The sequence below is a fragment of the Hemitrygon akajei genome, chromosome 8 (assembly GCF_048418815.1).
Source record: "Hemitrygon akajei chromosome 8, sHemAka1.3, whole genome shotgun sequence".
Lineage (NCBI taxonomy): Eukaryota > Metazoa > Chordata > Chondrichthyes > Myliobatiformes > Dasyatidae > Hemitrygon > Hemitrygon akajei.
In genome coordinates this window covers 178,050,391-178,068,322 of record NC_133131.1, presented here as the reverse complement: position 1 = coordinate 178,068,322, position 17,932 = coordinate 178,050,391, and the positions used below count along the sequence as shown (strand labels likewise).

General features: G+C 45.0%; 1 pseudogene; it reads left to right on the top strand.

Moving 5' to 3' along the window:
* Nucleotides 1-15,399: 15,399 nt before the first annotated feature.
* On the top strand, nt 15,400-16,428 carry LOC140732550 (protein rapunzel-like; annotated as a pseudogene).
* Nucleotides 16,429-17,932: the final 1,504 nt, after the last annotated feature.

Sequence of the window (17,932 nt, the reverse complement as noted above, 5' to 3'; positions counted from 1 at the left end):
CACCAACCTGATTCTCCCAGTTCACCTGCATGTTGAAATCCCCCATAACTACTGCGACATTACCTTTGCCACATGCCAATGTTAACTCCCTATTCAACTTTCATCTAATATCCACGCTACTGTTTGGTGGCCTGTAGACAACACCCATTAGGGTCTTTTTGCCCTAACTGTTCCTCAGTTCTATCCACACAGACTCTACTTCTCCTGATCCTATGTCCCCCCCTTGCAAAGGACTGAATCTCATTCCTCACCAACAGGGCCACCCCACCCCCTCTACCCACATTTCTGTCCCTACGATAGCACGTATACCCTTGTACATTCCATTTCCCAGGTCTGATCTCCCTGCAGCCATGTCTCCGTTATCCCAACAACATCATAGTTAACCATTCGCACCTGAACTTCAAGCTCATCCGCCTTATTTCTGACACTTCGTGCATTCAGATATAGAATTTTAGCCCATTTCTCCTCTCTCTGTTTAAATTGCTGCCTATTGTGCTTAACCCAGCTCCCTGAACTCCCATCGGTGTTAGAGAGAGCACAGAGAAAATTTACCAGAATGTTACCTGGGTTTCAGCACTTAAGTTACAGAGAAAGGGTGAACAAGTTAGGTCTTTATTCTTTGGAGCGTAGAAGGTTGAGGGGGGACTTCATAGAGGTATTTTAAATTATGAGGGGTATAGATAAAGTTGACGTTGATGGGCTTTTTCCTCTGAGAGTGGGGGAGATTTGAACAAGAGGACATGAATTGAGAGTTAGGGGGCAAAAGTTTAGGGGTAACACGAGGGAGAACTTCTTTACTCGGAGAGTGGTAGCTGTGTGGAACGAGCTTCCGGTAGAAGTGGTAGAGGCAGTTTCGGTATTGTCATTTAAAAAAAAATTGGATAGGTATATGGACAGGAAAGGATTGGAGGGTTATGAGCTGAGTGCGGGTCAATGGGACTAGGTGAGAGTAAGTGTTCGGCATGGACTAGAAGGGCCGAGATGGCCTGTTTCCGTGTTGTAATTGTAATACGTTTATATGGAGTCTGTCAACCTCCAGGAGAAACTTTTCCATGCACACTTTGGAATTCCTGGCATTGAAATGGGTGATGGTGGATAAGCTGAGTGATTATCGCTATGGAACAAATTTTGAGGTGGGGACGGACAACAACCCCCTAACTTATATCCTGCACTCGGTGAAACTGGATGCTACAGGTCAACGGTGGTTGGCAGCATTGTCTGCCTATGATTTCAACCTGAAGTACTGGCCGGGGAGCCGGACTATTGATGTGGATGCTTTGTCCCGATGGGTGCATGAGGGACTGGACAGGGAAGAGGAGTGAGGGAGCGTCCCTGCCCCTGGGGTGATGGCCATGTCTCAGTTTGCCATCACCGTGAAGGCAGAGGAAAAGGAGGAGCAGGATCAAGTGGTGGATCAACTGGAAGCCTCTGATGACGCCATACACCAAGTTTACTGAAACCTGACACTCTGAAGACCAACCAGCTGCCAGAATTGAGTTGTCCAGTTTAACGAAGCAAACACAACGATATTTTGCAGAACGTGGAAAGGAAAGGAAAGGAAAACACAGGGGTATGCGTTAGGGAAATTCAAGGCAGTTTCTAGAGGAGGTTGCATGGTCGGCTCAACATGTTGGACCAAAACACCTGTAATGTGTTGTAGATTTCTATGTTCTGTGAAAGCATTTCACGTCAATTTCAGAAAGACTCAAGGTAGACCTGTCACGCTCACCCGTTGATTTTAATATTTGTCAGTCATGCTGGGGAAAGTGACTCCAATACAGAATTTGTAAAAGAAAGAGTAATTGGTTTGGGAGGGTTATACTACTGCAAGGCAGCATTGACTGGATGGGATGAATGGCCTTCTAAGCTGTAATGGCTCCATAGTTCAATGGTTTCTGCTGGCTAAGTGGTAAATCTCCTAATGCTGCCGCCAGGTGTACTTCCTTTCTACAGTAAATGGCTGTAGACAAATCAGGAGTTACAGGAGCCTTAGGTCCTACACAACCAGGTTCACACGGCTTTGAATACAGTACTCAAGGTGTTGTACCTGAATGCAAGTAGTATAAGATGATCTTGTTGCACTACTACATATTGCCAGGTATGATGTTGTGGCTGAAGGGTGGTTGTAGTTGGGAGCTGAATGTCCAAGGTTACACATTATATCAGAGGGATAGGAAGGCAGACAGAGGGGGTGGTGTGGTGTGGGGTGGTGTAGAAAGATGTGACATAAGATATGAAGATGTTGAATTCTTGAGGGTTGAGTTAAGAAAATGCCAGGGTAAAAGGACGTTGATGACAGTTATATACAGTGGCTGGGTAGTGGACCACAGATTACAACAGGAAATAGAAAACGTGAGTCAAAAGGGCAAGGTTATGTAGTCCTGGGAGATTTTAACTTACAGATTGATTGGGAAAATCCAGTTGGTAATGGATCTCAAGTGAGTGAGTATGCTGAATGCTTAAGAGATGGCTTTTTGGAGCAGGTTGTCATTGAGCCTACTAAGAGATCAACTATACTGGATTTGTCCTATTCTGGTTGACCTTTGCAGTGGAAGTTGTATCCTTGGACTTTCAGAAGGCCCTTGACAAGGTGCCACAGATGAGGCTGCTTACCAAGTTAAGAGCCCATGGTTTTACAGGGAAGTTACTGACATGGTTAGAGCATTGGCTGATTGGTAGGAGGCAGCAGAGGGAATAAAATGATCCTTCTCTGGTTGGCTGACATTGACTAGTAGTGTTCCACAGGGTTTGGTGTTGGGACCACTTCTTTTTATGCTGTATATAAATGATTTAGATGATGGAATCGATAGCTTTGTTGTCAAGGTTGAAGATGATATGAAGATTAGTGGAGAAGCAGATAGTGTCGAGGAAACAGGTAGGATGCAGAAGGACAGGCAGATTAGGAGAGTGGGCAAGAAAGTGGCAAATGAAATACAATGTTGGAAAATGTATGGTCATACACTTTGGTAGTAGAGAGAAAAAAAAAAAAGAATAATAAATAAATAAATAAAGACTATTTTCTTAATGGGAGAAAATCCAAAAATCTGAGATGCACAGGGTCTTGGGAATCCTTATGCAGAATACCCTGAAGGTTAACTTGCAGGTCGAGTCGGTGGTGAGGAAGGCAAATGCCATGTGAGCATTAATTTCAAGAGGTCTAGAATACAAGAGCAAGGATGTGATGCTGAGGCTTTACAAGGCACTGGTGAGGCCTCACCTTGAGTATGGTGAACCGTTTTGGGCTCCTTATGTTAGAAAGATGTGCTGGCATTGGAGATGGTTCAGAGCAGGTTCAGAAGGATGATTTCAGGAATGAAAGGGTCCAGGTGTTAGTACCAACAGCAATAGATCACAAAATGAGTCAGGTTTTACTGTTAAAACCACTGTTTTTATTACTCAAAATATAAAAGATCAAACAAAATAAACAGAAGTTAACAGTTACGTACGTATGTATGTTTGTGTGGCTCTCAAACAGTCAAGCTTAGGAACAATTATTTAAGTCTTAAGATTCAGACCAATTATTTAAGTCTTAAGATTCAGATGGCAAAGTAGAAAGGTTCAGTAATCCACAGAATAAATGAGTGAGGGGAGACATTTGTAAATCCATATTAAAATAGCGATAAGGCGGTTGCGAAATAACCTCCGAAGATCTTATTCGTCGATTAGTTCCGAAATCCACACAGAAATAGGTGACATGTCACAGAAATATCCCTTCTTCCAAGTGGCAACTACAATACACACCCTAATCTAGGTGAGGGTTAACAAAAGTGGTTCTACAGGATACTCCAACAAAAATTCACATAAGGATTTTATGAAATGACAGTCATCATGTGCCGTTGAACAACCCAATCTTTTGGGCTGGGTAAGTAGCAAACTTTACCCATATCATAGGAAACTGCTCCAGCAGCTTGCAATCCAAAGCCTGTCTCTCTTTCTCTCTTCACATCTCTCTCTCTCTCTCTCTCTCTCTCTCTCTCTCTCTCTCTCTCTCTCTCTCTCTCTCTCTCTCTCTCTCTCCTCTCTCTCTCTCTCTCTCTCTCTCTCTCTCTCTCTCTCTCACAAACACACACACACACACTCTCTCTCTTTCTCTCTCTCTCTCATCACACACACACACACACACTCTCTCTTTCTCTCTCTCTCTCTCTCTCTCTCTCTCTCTCCTCCTCTCTCCTCTCTCTCTCTCTCTCTCTCTCTCTCTCTTCTGCGGATTTGCCCTCACAACCAATATAACCCTGTGTGGTGGGGAGCAGGGTACCCATTAGACCAGAGGACATTGGAACATCTGGATGAGTTTGCTGCAGTTGTTACCGACTTCAGTAAACCAGTGTGGGTGAGTGTGTGCCCACGAAGACTTACTGTACACTCGCAAACCAAAAGCCGTGGATGAGCCATGATGTACGTTGTCTGCAGAAGGCTAGATCTGTAGCATTGCAGTCTGGCGACTAGGCTCTGTACCAGTAAACAGGTATGATTTTCAGAGGGCTATTTCAAAGGTGTAGAGCCAATTTTGAATGAGGTTGGAGGCAACATCTGATGTAAAACAACTCTGTCAGGGTTTGCAAGACATTCCTTCCTACAAAGCGAAACCCAATAGTATGAATGGCAGTGATGCTTCATTACCAGATGAACTCAACGCCCTTCTATGCCCGTTTGAAAGGGAGAATATAACTACAGCTGTGAAGATCCCTGCTGCACCCTGTGACCCTGTTGATCTCTGTCTCGGAGGCTGATGTCAGGCTGTCTTTAGAGTGTGAACCCTCACAGGACAGAAGGTCCCGAAGGCGTACCTGGTAAGGCTCTGAAAACCTGTGCCAACCAACTGGTGGGAGTATTCAAGGATATTTCCAACCTTTCAATACTATGGGTGTAAGTTCCCACTTGTTTCAAAAAGGCAACATTTATCCCAGTGCCGAAGAAGAATAATGTGAACTGCCTTAATGACTTTTGGCTGGTAGCACTCATATCAACAGTGATGAAATGCTTTGAGAGGTTGGTCATGACTAGACTGAACTCCTGCCTCAGCAAGGCCCTGGACACATTGCAATTTGCCTATTGCCACAATAGGTCAATGGCAGATGTAATCGCAATGGCTCTTCACATGGCCTTAGACCACTTGGACAATAAAAACACCTATGTCAGGATGCAGTTCATCGACTGTAGCTCAGCATTTAATACCATCATTTTCACAATCCTGATTGAGAAGTTGCAGAACCTGGGCCTCTGTACCTACCTCTGCTATTGGATCCTCGACTTCCTAACCAGAAGACCATAGTCTCTGCAGATTGGTGATAATATGTCCTCCTTGCTAATCAACTCTGGCGCACCTCAAAGCTGCGTACTTAGCCGACTGCTCTTCTCTCTCTATGACTGTGTGGCTAGGCATACCATCGATAAATTTGCTAATGATACAACCATTATTGGTAGAATCTCAGATGGAGACAAGAGGGCGTACAGGTGCGAGATATTCCAACTAGTGGTGTGGTGTTGCAGCAACAAACTTGCACTCAATTTCAGTAAGACAAAAGAGCTTATCAGGAAGGGTAAGATGAAGGAACACACACCAGTCCTCCTAGACTCCAGGTGAGAGTGAGCAGCTTCAAGTTCCTGGGTGTCAAAACCTCTCAGAATCTAACCAGGTCCCAACATATCGATGTAGTTACAACGATGGCAACACAGTGTCTATACTTCATTTGGAGTTTGAAGAGATTTGGTCTGTCAACAAATACACTCAAAAACTTCTATAGATATACCATGGAGTCTACCCTGACATACTGCATCACTGTCTAATATGGAGGCGGGGATGGGGGTGGCCATTGCACTCGAACGAAAGATGCTGCAGAAGCGGTAAATCTAGTCAGCTCCATCTGGGTACTAGCCTACAAAGTACCCAGGACATCTTCAGGGAGTGGTGTCTCAGAAAGGCAGCATCCATTATTAAGGATTTCCAGCACCCGGGGCATGTCCTTTTCTCACTGTTACCATCAGGCAGGAGGTACAGAAGCCTGAAGGCACACACTCAGTGATTCAGGAACAGCTTCTTCCCCTCTGTTATCCAATTTCTAAATGGATATTGAACCCATGAAGACAACCTCACTTTTTTAATATATATTATTTCTGTTTTTGCATGATTTTATCTATTCAATATACATATACTGTAAATTGATTTATTAATTTATTATTACTATTATTTCTTCTTCTATATTATGTACTGCGTTGAACTGCTGCTGCCAAGATACAGGTTTCACGACACATGTCGGTGAAAATAAACCTGATTCTGACTGAGGCCATAAGACAATGAAGCCGCATATTCCCATTCACCGCATCGAGACCACCCCGCCAATCTATTACCCCACTCAACCCATTCTCCTGCTTTCTTTCTGTAACCTTACTGCCCCAACTAATCAAGAACCTATCAACCTCCAGTTTAAATATACTCAATGACTTGGGCTATTAGCCCCAACTAATCAAGAACCTATCAACCTCCAGTTTAAATATACTCAATGACAGCCATTTGTGGCAATGAATGCCACAGATTCACCACCCTTTGGCCAAAGAAATTCCTCCTCATCTCTATTTAAATGGATATCCCTCTATTCTGAGGCTGTGTCCTCTGGTCCTAGAGTCACCCACCTTAGGAAACATCCCCTGCACCTCTTCTCTATCTAAACCTTTCAATATTTGAAATGCTTCAATATGATTCTCCCCCCGCCCCCACACACACTTATTTTTCTAAACTCCAGTGAGTACGGGCCAAGAGCCAAAAACACTCCTCATGCATTAAACTTTTCTTTCCTGGAATCATTCTTGTAAACCTCCTTTGGATCCTCTCCAATGTCAACACATCTTTTCTTAGATAAGGGGCCCAAAACTGCTCACAATATTCCGGATATTCAGGTGTGGGCTCAACAAGGTGACATCTGGGTTTCAGTGCCCACCACCCTAGCTACTGACCGTTCCAGGCTGGCAGCTTGCCAGTGCCACTTGGGGCACAGTGCAAGGCAGTTAGTGGCAGCTGGCAAGGTATTACTGCTCACCTTCTGCCCTTTCAGTGCAGGCAACCCCTCAGCCCATAACAGCCCAGGTATGGCAGTGCAGAATGCACGATCTGTAACCTTCTTCCAGAAATCCCAGCCTGTAACCCACTCCCATGGCCCTGTTACAGTATATGCATATGTAGATGGTTTGGCAAAACATTGTGGTCTGAATGGCGAGTTCCTGTGCTGTACTGTTCCCTGTGCTATGTTCTATGTTAACCCAGCCTCCTTTCTGCCATGTTGCGCTCCTTGGGATGCCATTTCTAGCATCGCTTCCATTGTACGTGTGTGGGTATAGAGTTAGCCATTCCGAACTCTGCTGTAGCAAGGGAGCGTTTTGTTGACGAAAGCATTCGATCCCACAAGAATGAAGTTTACCCTGAAATATATGTGATCATTGTTTTTAAGTGGGTTGGCAATGAATGTTATTATAAACCTTTCTTTACAGATCGGGTTCAGATCAAGAGATGTAGTAGGAGGCGATAAAATCAAAGGTGAAGTCCAGACCAACACTGAGAAGGGTGATGAAGGAATTAAGAAGCAAAACCAGGACTGCGGTTTCTTTGGACTGATGGTTTATTGTAGTAATCAAATAAAGTCTGTTGATTCAGAATGTGGAATGTGTTGATGTCTACACCTGGGAAATTCTAGGAAAACAGCTAATGTTTGCACGTCATGGGTGTTGTACAAGGAATGTACATTGTACATTGAACAAGGAAATAACAAGGTCATTTCAACAGGATGTTGTGTTGGTTGCAACATCCCGAGGAGCTGTTTGAGGAACTGAGGAGCCCGAGTTGAGAATTCAGCACGGACTGACATCTCAGTCAGAGTGGAAAGCATTCGCGCCCTCAGGTGCTCGTGTCTGTGCTGATCGTTAAAACATTATCATTACCCTCAACAGTGACTGGATTTCTAGTCGTATTCGAAAACTCTGACGGTCATTTCTTATATGTACAGAGCCTATCCCTTCTCTCATCATAATAGTCCATCTCCAATCCAGAGTACATTGTCCCATAGAGCTTTCCCAACCATCGGCCCGAGCTTCGGTGGGCAGCATAGGTCACGTTTGATGAATCTGAATCCTTTTCAAATTGGTAGCCTGCTCTTATTTTTATGCAATTTCTGGTCATGCGGCCTGTTAACCTGATATTTCCCTGCTGAAGGAGCTCAACAGGTCAGGCAGCATCAATGGAGAAGAATAAACAGTCAGCATTTCGGACCGAGATCCTTCATCACGACTGGAAAGGAAGGGGAAGAAGCCAGAATAAAAAGATGTGATGTGGTGCGGAATTTGGAGGACTGGGTGAGGGATATGAAGTAAGAAGCTGGGAGGTGATAGATGGAAGTGTTGCACAGAGCAACTGAGGAGAATCCAATTGCAGGACACAGGCACGGAGATTGTAAGGGCAGGTTACATATCCCATTTCCCATTTCTCGCACATCTGCCCTCACCCCATCCGCCCGCCACCCCACTCGCTGAACACCTACGCTCGGTCCGCCAGAGAAAGCAGGATCTCCCAGTGGCCACACATTTTAATTCCACGTCCCATTCCCATTCTGATATGTCTATCCATGGCCTCCTCTACTGTCAAACTGAATCCAACCTCAGGTTGGAGGAACAGCACTTTATATACCGGCTGGGTAGCCTCCAACCTGATGGCATGAACATTGACTTCTCTAACTTCCGTTAATGCCCCTCCTCCCCTTCTTACCCCATCCCTGACATATTTAGCTGATTGCTTTTTTTTTCTCTCTCTCTCTGCCCATCACCCTGCCAGTTCTCCATCTCCCTCTGGTGCTCCCCTCTCCTCCTTTCTTTCTCCCGAGGCCTCCCGTCCCATGATCCTTTCCCTTCTCCAGCTCTGTATCACTTTCGCCAATCACCTTTCCAGCTCTTAGCTTCACCCCACCCCCTCCGGTCTTCTCCCGTCATTTCGCATTTCCCCCTCCCCCCACTACTGTCAAATCACTTAGTATCTCACCTTTCAGCTAGTCCTGATGAAGGGTCTCGGCCAGAAACGTCAACAGTGCTTCTCCTTATAGATGCTGCCTGGCCTGCTGTGTTCCACCAGCATTTTGTGTGTGTGTGTTGTTTGAATTTCCAGCGTCTGCAGATCACCTCGTGTTTGTGCTGCAAAAAGTCTGTTAGCTATGTCAGACACATAACTTCATGCACTGGAGCAGCTACAGACCCGGCTAAGATGGAAGCAGTGACCACTTGGCCAAGGCCCCAGACTGTGAGCTCTCTGCGCTCGTTCCTCGGGTTCTGTAGTTATTATCAGAGATTCGTGCAGGGCTACACCAAAGTGAGTCACCCATTGAATCAGATTCTGTGTGGTTACCCTCCCTTGGGGAAGAAAGGGAGTGGGAAAAAGGACAGGGGAACCATATAACATTACAGCACAGAAACAGGCCCTTCGGCCCTTCTTGGCTATGCCGAACCATTTTTCTGCCTAGTCCCTCTGACTTGCACCGGGCCATATCCCTCCAAACCCCACTCATCCAAATACCTGTCCAAGTTTTTCTTAAATGTTAAAAGTGAGCCCGCATTTACCACTTCATCTGGCAGCTCATTCCATACTCCCAGCACTCTCTGTGTGAGGAAGCCCCACCTAATGTTCCCTTTAAACTTTTCCCTCTTCACCCTTAACCCATGTCCTCTGGTTTTTTTCTCCCCTAGCCTCAGTGGGAAAAGCCTGCTTGCATTCACTCTGTCTATACCCATCATAATTTTCTATACCTCTATCAAATCTCTCCTCATTCTCCTATATTCCAGGGAATAAAGTCCTAACCTATTCAACCTTTCTCTGTAACTCAGTTTTTCAAGTTCCGGAAACATCCTTGTAAACCTTCCCTGCACTCTCTCAACCTTATTGATATCCTTCCTGTAATTCGGTGACCTAAACTGCACACAATCCTCCAAATTCGGCCTCACCAATGTCTTATACAACCTCACCATAACATTCCAACTCTTATACTCAATACTTTGATTTATAAAAGCCAGTATACCAAAAACTCTCTTTACAACCCTATCCACCTGTGATGCCACTTTTAGGGAATTATGTATCTGTACTCCCAGATCCCTCTCCTCAGCGCCCTACCATTTACCTTGTATGTTCTACCTTGGTTTGACCTTCCGAAGTGCAATACCTCACACTTGTCCGCATTAAACTCCATCTGCCATTTTTCAGCCCATTCCTCCAACTGGTCCAAATCCCTCTGCAAGCTTTGAAAACCTTCCTCACTGTCCACTACACCTCCAATCTTTGTATCATCAGCAAATTTGCTGATCTAATTTGCCACATTATCATCCAGATCATTGATATAGATGACAAAAAACAATGGACCCAGCACTGATCCCTGTGGCACACCACTAGTCACAGGCTTCCACTCAGAGTAGCAATCCTCCACTACCACTCTCTGGCTTCTTCCATTGAGCCAATGTCTAATCCAATTTACTACCTCACCATGTATACCTAGCGACTGAATCTTCCTAACTAACCTCCCATGCGGGATCTTGTCAAAGGCCTTACTGAAGTCCATGTAGACAACATCCACTGCCTTCCCTTCATCCACTTTCCTTGTAACTTCCTCGAAAAACTCTAATAGATTGGTTAAACATGACCTACCACATACAAAGCCATGCTGACTTTTTCTAATAAGTCCCTGTCTATCCACATATTTGTAGATCCTATCTCTTAGTATTCCTTTCAATAATTTACCTACTACCAATGTCAAACTTACCGGCCTATAATTTCCCGGCTTACTTTTGGAGCCTTTTTTAAACAACGGAACTACATGAGCTATCCTCCAATCCTCCGGCACCTGACCCGTGGATATCGACATTTTAAGTATTTCTGCCAGGGCCCCTGCAATTTCAAAACTAGTCTCCTTCAAGGTCCGAATACCCTGTCAGGTCCTGGGGATTTATCTACTCTGATTTGCCTCAAGACAGCAAGCACGTCCTCCTCTTCAATCTGTATAAGTTTCATGACCCACCTACTTGTTTGCCTTGTTTCCATAGACTCCATTCCAGTTTCCTTAGTAAATACAGATGCAAAAGAAACCATTTAATATCTCCCCCATTTATTTGAACTGTGGGTGACAAGAGAAGTCAAAGCCAAAGTAAAAGCAAAGGAGGGGACATACAAGGAAGCAAAAATTAGTGGGAAGACAGAGGATTTGGAAAGTTTTTAAAAGCTTACAAAAGAAACTAAGAAGGCCATTAAGAGGGAAAAGATGAACTATGAAAGGAAGCTAGCAAATAATATCAAAGAGGATAACCATATAACCATATAACAATCACAGCACGGAAACAGGCCATTCCGGCCCTCCTAGTCCGTGCCGAACTCTTAATCTCACCTAGTCCCACCTACCCGCACTCAGCCCATAACCCTCCACTCCTTTCCTGTCCATATACCTATCCAGGATACTAAAAGCTTTTTCAAGTATATAAAGAGTAAAATACAGGTGAGAGTAGACGTAGGACCGATAGAAAATGATGCTGGAGAAATTGTAGTGGGAGATAAGGAGATGGCGGAGGAACTGAATGAGTATTTTGCACCAGTCTTCACTGAGGAAGACATCAGCAATATACCGGACATTCAAGGGTGTCAGGAAAGAGAAGTGTGCGCAGTCATAATTATGACAGAGAAAGTACTCAGGAAGCTGAATAGTCTAAGGGTAGATAAATCTTCCGGGCCAGATAGAATGGACCCTCGTGTTCTGAAGGAAGTAGCTGTGGACATTGCGGAGGCATTAGCAATGATCTTTCAAAAGTCAACAGGTTCTGGACTGGTTCCGGCGGACTGCAAGATCTGCTATTTAAGAAGGAGGCAAGGAAGCAAAAAGGAATTTATATGTCTGTTAGCTTGACATCGGTGGTTGGGAAGTTATTGGAGTCAATTGTCAAGGATGAGGTTACGGAGCACCTGGAGGCATATGACAAGATAGGCAGAACTCATCATGGTTTCCTTAAAGGAAAATCCTCCCTGACAAACCCATTGCAAGTTTCTGAGGAAATTACAAGTAGGCTAGAAAAGGGAGATGCAGTGGATGTTGTGTATTTGGATTTTCAGAAGGCCTTTGACAAGGTGCCGCACATGAGGCTGTTAAACAAGATAAGAGCCCATGGAATTACGGGAAATTTACATACGTGGATAGAGCATTGGCTGATTGGCAGGGAACAGAGAGTGGAAATAAAGAGATCCCATTCTGGTTGGCTGCCAGTTACCAATGGTGTTCTACAGGGGTCCGTGTTGGGGCCGCTTCTTTTTACGTTGTATATCATCGATTTGGATTATGGAATAGATGGCTTTGCGGCTAAGTTTGCTGATGATATAAAGATAATTGGAGGGGCCGGTAGTGCGGAGGAAACAGAGAGTCTGCAGAGAGAGTTGGATAGATTGGGAGAACGGGTAAAGAAATGGCAAATGAAATACAATGTTGGAAAGTGTACGGTCATGCACTTTGGTAGAAGAAATAAACGGGCATACTATTATTTAAATGTGGAATGAATTCAAAGTTCTGAGATGCAACGGGACTTGGGAGTCCTCGTGCAGGATATCTTTAAGGTTAACCTCCAGGTTGAGTCGGTGGTGAAGAAGGCGAATGCAATGTTGGCATTCAGTCCTAGAGGAATAGAGTATAGGAGCAGGGATGTGATGTTGAGGCTCTATAAGGCACTGGTAAGACCTCACTTGGAGTACTGTGTGCAGTTTTGGTCTCCTTATTTAAGAAAGGATATGCTGACCTTGGAGAGGGTTCAGAGAAGATTCACTAGAATGATTCCGGGAATGAGAGGGTTAACATATGAGGAACGTTTGACCGCTCTTGGACTGCACTCCTTGGAGTTTAGAAGAATGAGGGGGGACCTCATAGAAACATTTCCAATGTTGAAAGGCATGGACAGAGTGGATGTGGCAAAGTTGTTTCCCATGGTGGGGGAGTCTAGTACGAGAGGACATGACTTAAGGATTGAAGGGCGCCCATTCAGAACAGAGATGCGAAGAAAGAGTGTGGTGAATCTGTGGAATTTTTTGCCATGGGCAACAATGGAAGTCAAGTTATTGGGTGTGTTTAAGACAAAGATTGATAGGTATCTGAGTAGTCAGGGCATCAAAGGTTATGGTGAGAAGGCGGGGGAGTGGGACTAAATGGGAGAATGGATCAGCTCATGATAAAATGGCGGAGCAGACTCGATGGGCCGAATGGCCGACTTCTGCTCCATTGTCTTAAGGTCTTGTGATCTTATGGTCGAAGAAGGGTAAAAAGTGCTGTTTCGGTTTAAAAGCGACACGGGTGAAATAACAAATAACTCGTTGGTTGACGATATTAAAAGTCTGCTGCATCGGTTTTTCCGAGCGCTGTGCCCAGACAGTCGGCCCCAGAAAGAACACACACCCTATGGATGCTCATCTGCTGCTCCCGATGTTCCGTGTTCTCCCTCAACGCCTCAGTCAAGGGCAGCAGCCTAGACTCAGCACGTCTCCAGAGCCAGGAAAATCCGGAACCTTGAATGCGCGCTCGTCTTCCAGGCCGTTTGCTTGGGATATCAAAAAGCCACCATTTGTCAGGCCCTGAGAGCGGATGCCATTCCCGCAATGAACCGAAATGAGACTGTAACTCCACATCAGGGTCTTCAAAAGAACCTTGAAAGAGATAAGAAAAAGAGATATCAAAGATGGAAATAGAGCTGTTTCTGAAGATGCAAGCAAAGGAGTCGCCGCCTCGAGCCATCTTGCTCCGCCACTCCGCCCCGCTTAGACCATAAAACCTTCTTCGAGCTGACTTCCAGAGTCTTCCAAATGCCTTCTGGTAAGTTCTACTCGAGATTTCATGTGAGTTCTTTTTTTAACTGTGGCTTTTTCTTTGTGACTCTATCACAGAGCTGCGATGGGTGAATCACCGGGCAACAGTTGTTGTGTGCGCAGCGTGTCCAATCTCAGCCACTGAAGCTTGTAACTCCTCCAGAACTATCATAGTTCTCTTGGTGGCATTCCTCACTAGTTCCTATCTCGCACGGTCACTCAGCTTTTGAGCACGGCTTGATCTAGCAGAATTACAGCTGTGCCATATTCATTCCATTTCTTGATTATTGACTTAACTGTACTCCAAGGGATATTCAGTGACTTGGACATTTTCTTGTATCCATCTCCTGACTTGTGCTTTTCAATAACCTTTTCGCAGAGTTGCTTGGAGTGTTCTTTTGTCTTCGTAGTGCAGTTTTTCCCGGGATACAGACTCTCTCGCTGTTGGACCTTAGAAGTACAGATGTATTTTACTACAATCAATTGAAACACCTTGACGGCACACAGATCTCCAAACACTGAGTTCCATTTAAAGAATTATGTGACATCTAAAACCAATTGGCTGAACCAATGATAATCTGGTGCGTTATATATTAAAGGGGATGAATACTTATGCAAACAATTATTTTGTGTCTTATATTTGTAATAAATTTACATCACTTTATAGACACCTGCTTTCACTTTGACACGAAAGGCTCTTTCTGTTGATCAGTGTGAAAAAAAAATCCAAATTGAACCCATGTGATTCAACGTTGAAAACAATAAAGCATTAAAACCTCCGGGGCGGGTGGGAATAGGTATTGAACCTTCAGAACTTTCAGCTTCCCACGCACCTTCACGTCACTAGCGACAACTACACTCACCACTGCTCCTGACATTTCCGAATTTCTGGCATACCTCTAACGTGTTCCACAGTGAAGACTGACACAAAATACTGATTAGGTTCATCCGTCAGTTCTTTACCTTACATTACTACCTCCTTAGCATCATTACTCAGCATCCAATATCCACTCTCGCTTCTATTTTGCACTTTATATATCTGAATAAAATCTTGGTATCGTCCTTTATATTACTGTCTGGCTTACCTTCATATTTTATCTTTTCCTTCCTGATGGCTTATGTACAGTAAATGTATTTTTTGGTATTAAAAGATTCTCAACCCTTTAACTTCGCACTAATTTGTCCTATATTATATGTCCTCTCTTTTCTTGTATGAGTCTTTAACTGTTCTTAACAGTCACGGTTGCCATGGTTGACTCATCGTCCCTTTAGAATACATCCTCACCTTTGAGATGTATCCGACCTATGCCTTCGAATTGCCTCCTGAAACTCCAGCCATTGCTGATCTGCCGTCATCCCAGATACTGACCCCTTCCAATATTATCTGTCCCTTTGTCTCAACCGATGCCGCTTGACGGGCCGGGCTCGCACGGCAATTTGTGTTTTTAATGGTTATTTTATACTTGCTTCACACAGAAACGATCCCAAGCAAAGGTGGGCATTAAAAAATGAATGTTTTTTGATTAAATTTCAGACAAGGAACTGACCACTGTTGCCAAACGGTAACTGAACCATGTCTCAAACTGCCGTAGATTCCATAGAGCTGACGAAGTCTGCTGTTGAGGCTGTACAGGCAGTGATGCCCTTCATCGAATCAGCAGAGAAGCTGGCTTCCGCACTCGGGGTGTTCGGTCCTCTCCTCAGTATAGCCGCGAGCATTGTTAAACTGGCCCTAGGCAACGTGGACAGCCCAGAGCTGGCCTACATGAAGGAGCAGTTCCAGGTCGTCAGGAACAAGTTGGACGTCATTTCCGACCAGATCAAGGACGTCCTTCGGGCAGTCCAGAGAAGCACGATGGACAACCAGTATTTCCCCATTGAAGAAAACATAAAGAACCAGTTTAGGAAGTACACGGACATCCTCAGCGCGGGGCCACAGTACCGACAGTTTGAGAAGGAAGAGTTTCTCAAACACTTCGACGCGAGCAAGGGGGACCAGAATCTCAACACTCTCTACGATGCTGTGATGGGATACTCTGACATCTTCAGCAAACCCATCCTGGATACCGTCATGAGCTGTGACCAGAGGAACCGGCGCCTGATGGAGGAGTTCTGTGCCCGTCTGAAGAGCCTCTTCTGTATCGGCCTGATCGCCTTGCTGGGTCACGCGGCAATCACTGGGAACGACGCAAAGACGCTGGAGAAACAGTGGAACGAGAAACTGTCCGAGGTCGAAGAGAAAATGAAATCCCTCATAGATCGCTGCATCAATGAGTTTGCCGAGCAGGCGGAGATAGATATAGAGAGAATGGTAAAGGAGAAGCAAGGGAGAGATAATAAGCAATGCTCATCCTACGTATTGGAAAATCTAAAAAAAAAAGTATGATTGGGTCCGCTGGTCAGTGCGAGTCTATGATCCCTTCTGTGGATTTGATAATCACTGTTTAATTGGCTATAACTGCATTCACTTTATCAGGCTCAACAATGTTAATATTGTTGTCTTCTACAACACTGACCCAAAGGCAATTGAAGAGGGCCTCGTCAGGCAGCTAATGGAAGCGAAAGATTCGCTTAGATGATGCTAGAGAACTGGCCAAACATATATGCAATGGGGTCCCTGCTGGACACATTGTCCGCGTAGTGAGACACTATAAAGGTCTGTGTTGCGACAAGAACATCCCCCCGAATGTCATTTCTTGGAGGACTATAGTGGTGTTACCCTCTGCGTTCACCGAACATAAACCGGACACGCCACATAATTCCCCACTGCGCCCCAGGTCATGCATATAGTACCCTGCTGTCCATTACACACAAAATTTAAAAAAACGCATTCTGCCGTTTAACCTCAGCGTCACCAACATTCTGTGGTATCTCCCCCCGACCCGCCCTGAGTTCCGACTGCAAGACTCAGGTCACCCCTGATACAGCTCCCAGAACGCTAACTTGAAGTGCTGCCGCCAACGCTGTGATTCCCTTAGTTACTGGTCCTGACACTGCAGCTTCCTAACGCCCTTTATAAGATGCACCCCCCACCCTTCTTCACCCTTACGGGTTCTGACACAACACGCGCCCAACTCCTGAGAGTCTTGCAAACTCCTTCCACTCCTCCTTCCTACCCCGAGAGCCCGAGGCTTTCTTTTTCGCAATGGGTCGGTGAGAAGGCATACGTGTGGTCAAGAGGAGTCTGAAAGAATAACCCTACTCCCACGGTGAAAGGGTGGAGACATCGGAGCGGATTTGCTCTGCCACAGCCATCAAATGGCGGCCAGATAATAACTTGCCCACAGGCTTCTCTCCCCAGTATTCACCTTTCAGACTTCAGATCCCTTACCTGAGCCTTTGCCGGGTTGAAGCTGTGGTACGGGCGGAGGAAGAAATACCAAAGACCAGCCGGAACACTAAGCTGTAATCATGTCAGGCCAGAAACCATCCTTCCCCACAGAAGGGCAACTTCAATTGTACTTTGTTTCTGCGATAATCTGATCTGTGCTGCTTGCGCCGCTTGTAGAAATGGAATCGTTACAAATAGATTTACTTTAAATTTTACCAAATTTATGTCATGGCTGGGTTTTACTTATAATGATTTCTTGAACTGGGAAATAAAGCTGATTGTTTGCGAATGAGTTAAATAAACGCAATTGAAATGCTCAAAAACTGGTAACAGTTTCACCCTTCAATTTATGCGTGCCATCGTCAGTTCCATCTGGAGAAACACTATAACAACAACAATACAGTGTAGTAGCCACCGCTGTTCGTGATTTGTCGACGAAAATGTACAGGGCGGATTAGAAAGTCTGCAGGCGACACAAAATTGGCGGATCCTGAGCAGCTGAGGAGGCTGTGAAAAGACACAGCAGAACGTAGATCAGGCGAAGATTGAAGATGAGAAATAGTGACTGAAATTTCATCCGGACTGGAGTGCCATGTTGCAGTTGACAGGCCACATTACAGAGGAAGTTACAATCCAGTGGCAGTGTCCTTGGGAATGTTCGTGTACAGGGGCATTCGGGGGTCCCAGTTCACAATTCCATGAAAATAATGACTCAAGTATTTCGGGAATAAAGAAACCGCACTGCATGCTGG